We start from the raw sequence: 6,383 nt of genomic DNA, 5'->3' as shown, positions 1-6,383 counted from the left end.
AGGCTCCTTATTTAGTATTTATAGTTTGCAATTTTCAAATAATTTTGACTTGATAATGACTTTGTATAGGTAATCGCATGGGGCCGAGTAAAATTAAGGATTAATATCACGCGTGTTTTCAGAAGTTGCTGAAATTGCCCGAGTCGCGCAGCGACGAGGGCAATATCAGCAACTTCTGAAAACACAAGTGATATTAATCTTTAATTTTACGAGGACCCATTGCGATTACTTGTTAATAACAAAGAGGGCAAAATTTTCTTAACACTGTTGAGGCACCTCGAAAAACAGACAGCTAAGCGGAGTTAAAACACTCGTTCGCTCGGAAGCAAAACAACTGACAAACAGACAAGCAAGTCAACTTGTTCTTTGCGTCCAAAACGAGTATAGATGATTGTTATTTACATCCACTCGAGAGGAAAATACGAGTTTCATTCGTGAACAACTGTAACAACGATTAAACCAAATGTTAAGCTTCAATTTATTTTATTCACCTGTGCTGTAGAGGTTTTTCCCACTTGCAAATACGCATCCGTAAACATAGCAAACGGTTTGTCCAAAGAAATCCACCAAATTTGAGCTACTTGTTCCTCCCGTCAATGGCAAATTGTTCTGTGACCTTTTTTGTTGAGCTGCAAGATGTCGTGGTAAACTGAAAGCCCTTGACGAAAGGAATCATTTTGTTTTTCAACCACACAATCCCGCTACGCCAGGCGCCATGTAAGTCGATCCAAGTTTTAAGCTTTTCATGAAAAAAATATTTTGCCCTTCTTCTTGTCACTCGAAAATTCAAATTCCAGATCATCTTTTAAAGCTAGTTCTTAATCTTTATGCCTTTTTGACGAATGCAGCGCGAATTAAAAGACAAACTTCGATGAAGACGAAGTTGTTTTGCTCAAACAGAAGAAACCAACTGAATGTGGAAGACGTACGTTCAGCCAATCAGGAGCAAGAATTTTTGGCGCTCGACCAATCGTGAGCGAGTAATTTTGCCCTCTTCTCAAGCAAAATTAAGAAAAAAATACCCTCTTCATTGACCAATCAGCATTCAGTAATTTTGCCCTCTTTGTTATTATAGCTAAAATCGAAACGTCGTCGTTTTTTATCAAAGTTTTTAACCAAGTTTTTAGTATTTTTAAGGATGTTTAGATATGTCTTACCGCAGTTTTTTATAGTTAGATACTATTAATACCATGATATTGCTACTGATCACCGGTTTATACCACCAAATCGTTCGATTTAGCTGATCGGTCTTTTATCAGTGTAAATAAAGATGTAATTACTATTATCTCCGACACTGAATACACAGATTTGATGGCCAATCCAAGAGAGTGTGATGACTATTTTTGTCTCAGAGTTTTGAATACAACTCACATTTACAACAGAATTCCCATGAGTTTTTTCTATGTGTGTTGGTTACGGAAACTAGTCTGACAGAAACCTATAAATGTTTCAGTAAAAAATGAAATGGTATTTTAAGAGTATGGACTATCTTGAGTTTCCAATGAAATGATTCCTTGATTGTCGTGTGTTTGCCCGAGTTGTCCGAAAATATCCCGGTTGTTTGTTTTGGTTTTATGGTTTTGTGGCCATTGGTCACCCGTGACTGACACCGAATACATTTAAATTTTTAACGCATGCTCAATACGAAATGTGGAGGCTGCGAGCAGAATCTACTTTCCGCTTCCCGACTTATCAAGAAAGATCGAAAGAGACTCTGCTCGCGGGGTAGATGCAGTCACGATAGACAGCAATTTTAGTCTGAGTAGTTAGTTTCTTGTTCTCCCACACTCGAGCAGGTTTAAAACGGTGAGCAAATAAATAGATTCATGACAAGTGATATCGCCAAATTGTACTAAGAAATTAAAGTTTAATAGTTGCAACGTTTTAATAACCTTCATTGCTAAAAAGTCGCGTAGTAATTCCATGATGAAAAAACTTATTGAACGCATCTTTCTTAATGGACGGGTTTTTTGCCATGATAACCTGACATAATGTCTGAAAGTGCCGTTCACTCTAAATGGTTGGAACTCAATCCCGTTGTCAAAATCCAACTTCAATTAAAATGATTACAATTTGCATTAGAGCGTCATCTGGAGATTTCTCAGATGAGAAATGGAAAGCCCCGTTTGAGAAGTCAAGCGATAAACATCAGGGCCCGGTTGTTCTAAAGCCGATTAACTTAATCCAGGATTAGCGTAAACTTTTGTTTGGCGAAAGTTTCTGTTGCGTCTTCTTGTTTTTCAAGATTGACTTCTTCAATTGTATAGTTTTGCCGAATATCAGCGTTAAACAACATTTGGGAGTAGAGAAATAAACTCCATGGTTAATTTTTAATCTGGGATTAGCGTTAATCGGCTTTTGAACAACCGGGCCAAGGTGGAAATTTCAATTTTGCCAAAAATTGATGCAACCTTTTTTATTCAAGTTCATTTCCTGCTGGTAGCATAGAACTAGATTAGGGAAATTCTGCAAACCTAGAAGTCAGTTTACGAATGCAAGAGAATTTAAAGTGTTCCGTTGGCTGTTCATCAGAAACGCTAAACAAACTGTCGAGGCTTGCTTTATTTCAAAACGAAATAAAATATGTAAAAAAGACAAACGACGTTTTAAGTTAGTGTCATATTTGGTTCTACAAGCGCATTTTCTTTTCCCGTGCATAAAACATGTTGCCAAAAAAAAGAATTATTGGGAAGTTCTTCCCAGGTTTCTTGGGTAAAAATAGAACAATGCCCACGGCAAATGAGGATCACGGAAACAAAGAGAAATCACCATAGGGGACAACGCAGCACAAAGCATTATTAAAAATGTAACCAAACAAAGATCGGAATATAATTGACATCGGTTCAAGAAAGTAGCTTTTTAAGGGAAACATAAACAACAACCCCACCTCTTTTTTCCTCACTGTTTCTGTAAGAGGGTTGGTAGAGATTCCCGGACTGTAGTTTGGGGACGTACGAGGCAGGTGGCAGAATTTTCATGTAAACGAGACAGTGAGTCTAGGCTGCTAAAGTTAAAGAGTCGCCCTTCAATTTATATCAGTAAACACTAACCAATCATTATTAAATATCCTAGAAAGGCGGCGTGTTCAGTGGTTAGGGCGTTAGGATGCGATTACCCCAAGTTCAAAATCCCGTTGTAACATCTGGTGTGGATTTATTTCCTGTTGGTTCGGATTCAAATCTACCACGCTTAATCATGTTTCTGTTAAGTTTGAATTGTTTCTTTCAGGTTATTAAAAGTGGGGTCCCAGGGAACTACAGTAGCTTCATCAACTATAAACAAAGGACTTTTACAGAAAAGTCATTAAAATATCGGGTTAAAGCAAATAATTGCGACAAAACATCTGCTGACAGGAAAGGACGATCAAGAATACTTATAAATGCTAAATGATTAAACGATCTTTTCACAAATGCTCACGTTTTCTAGAAGAGAGCTAACGTATTGACAAAGACAAAAATGTACCCTGCTGTACCAGCGTATGATGGCTGACTATAGAAGCCCGAAGTTTATTCTCTTAATGGTCAGCATTCCATTTTTTATAATGGGATTTCTTGGAAATATGCTGGTTGTCAGAATCGTGCACAAAACACGAGAAATGCATTCAGTCACGAACTATCTCTTAGCAAACTTGGCTGTCAGTGATGGACTCACTATTTTATCCTTATGGACTTCTATGTTGCTGCAAGAGCTGTTAGTACCGAAGTTTGATTGTAGGTTGATAAAGTTGACGTATTTTATGGTCCCCGTTTCGTCCTTCACCTTAATGGTTCTAGCAATTGAAAGGTACCATGCCTTGTTAAAGCCATTTAGAACAGTCTTACGCTTAAAACAAGAGAATGTGAAAAGAGCTATCGCAATTATTTGGATCTCAAGCGTTCTTACTTCCCTACCGAATGTGATCATGGAGTCGAAATTCAGTGATGCTCTCAATACCTGCCTTCCATCAAGCGAAGTGTACTTTTGTATGTGGTCTTCAATTGTCGTGTACATTCCCTTTGCGGTTTTTCTTTATTGTTATGGATCGCTGATCAAAGGAATCTACTTTGACAACACAATCTGTCCTTCGCCCGCAGACAGACAAGAAGACAGAGCTTGTGAAAAAAAGAAACTTGTAATAACATTTATGCTGGCAACTGCAGGTTTTGTAGTCGGTTACGGACCATGCATTACCTATTACACCCTCGTTTCTTTCGGAGCGACTCAAGGAAATTACTTGTCTGTCCTTTCGCCCGTAATAGACTTCACTTTCTTTTGTAGCTTGTGTTTGAATCCCTTTTTATATGCTTTTCGCAGTACGAACTTTCGACAAGGATTTAAACGGATAATATTCTGTCGACTTCCACAAACCCAGAACGAGATGTTGCAACAGCCGTAATGAACAAAATACTAATTTTTATTCTTAGGACTTTCACTTGTAAATCTTTTTTTGAGCCATTGATCGACTCGCGACGCGATCACAACTTTCTGTCACCTGGCCGTTGTTGAATGGCCTGCTGAACTGCAGATGGTCTGCCGTATACCTCAGTGGTAGACCAAAGGCAGCATAATTATAAATTTGGGTCCTGTTCAGGACTACTCGAATTTTTCCGAATATCCCCGAGTCACCACTGAACTGAAAAAGGTAGATCTCTACATAGCTGTAGAAAATTTCGTAGTACTGTAGCATTATTTCACTTCTTAATGGTATCCTTCTATCGGATTATGAAGAAAACAATGACATATCTACAGAAATGTTGGTATCCTATAGCATTTTGTTCAAATCAAAAACTGGACACACCCATGTTAATTTATAATAAAGAGAAAGGAAATACAAGATTTTTTTGAATCTTTGTTCTAGAGTTTTTAAGGCGGGAAGAGACTCGCGCCGAAGATTTGGGCAAATAAACGTGAGAAACATTAATGTCAATGTATTGACTGATAATGGAATCAAATTAATAACGATGAAGAGGAATTACTTATAAATGAAAGTTACAAAAATTAAGCTAGGGTACTAGAAGTTACTTATAGCACGCGAAGTGCTGCGCAGTGAGTTTTAAAAATAAAGGTAACAATAGCAAAGATGATGACTGTTTTGTTGCGCATTTAGTGAAAGTAATGCCTCAATATGAAAAATGAACAAAGCTAGTGATAGCAAGGGAAGGAAAGAGTGTAAACATAATAGGTAATCAACAACAGAATGCAACTATAATAACTTGTTTTATTCCACGTATTCTCTTAGTCATGCAATAACAATGTAACAGAAAGAAAACGTGGTTTCAATGTTCTCCAAATAGACAAAGAGTTTTTCGAAACACAATGTGAACAAATGTAATCATACTTAGGTGAGTGTTCTCCTTTAAATATGAAGATACCAGATACATTTGGAAATAGAAGACACCCTTTCATTTTAAAATACAAGTTGAGCTTGATTTGGCAAGTAAATCAGGGACAACGCGTCTGTATCTGGAATTCTTTTGAAAAAACGTACCTGTTGAAAAAACTATAATAAACTCACCTGATCGACGATAAATCAGTGGGCAACCAGTGGGCTGAGCACGCTGATCCACCGTACTGCAGCTACTCAAAATCATCGCCACCGAAAAAAATCGGATCGAGATAGATCACGGATTGTAAAGCGTCCAGGCCCCACACGTTCAGTCAGAAATAGTGTTGCTCCTTCGCTAAGGCTTCGCAGCAATTATATTCTTTCTCTTTCAGTAAAATATGTCGAATAAAGGGCTGTTTTGAATGTGAAAAATTGCACCTGTAACAATGCAATACTGGTTTCAATTGAAGACCATTGTAATACACTTAGCGTCTAGGTCTCTCGCAACTTTACTGTGCATGCGCATTGTGGTTGGTATTATTAAAATGGCGAGCCCATATTGACGTGTGAGTTCGGTGGATGTAAGACTAGGAAGTTCCATCATTTTACTCCAACTTTAATTGATCTGCATTGGCTTCCTATTAGGAATCGTATTATTTTTAAGATTCTTCTTTTAGTTTATAAATCTCTTAGAGTGGTTTTCAATTGAGTTTCGAAAGTAATTAGATAATTACTTTGGTTTATGATTACTTCACTCAGTGATTGGTTCAAAGTTCTCGCGTCACTTTTTCAACTAATCAGAAGTAAAACCAAAACTAATCGTGTCTCGCGCGTGCACATTTTCCCGCTCTTTGTGTCGGCTACGTTTAATTACCTCGAGTTTTGATTGGTTTACTGGATTGTCTCCGTCCTCTTTGATTGGCCAAAGTAATTACTTTGGTTTTGGTTTTACTGCACTCATTCTAAAACCGCTCTAATGCTAAGGCTCCTTCGTATTTGTCTGTTTTTTTATCTTTTCGTAGGAGCTCTTATTCTTTAAGATCTGTTAGCAATGGTGACCTTGTAGAACCATCTTCAA

This window comes from Montipora capricornis, chromosome 7 (genome assembly GCF_036669925.1).
Source record: "Montipora capricornis isolate CH-2021 chromosome 7, ASM3666992v2, whole genome shotgun sequence".
Taxonomy (NCBI): domain Eukaryota; kingdom Metazoa; phylum Cnidaria; class Anthozoa; order Scleractinia; family Acroporidae; genus Montipora; species Montipora capricornis.
Note: the sequence above shows the minus strand (reverse complement) of the source record.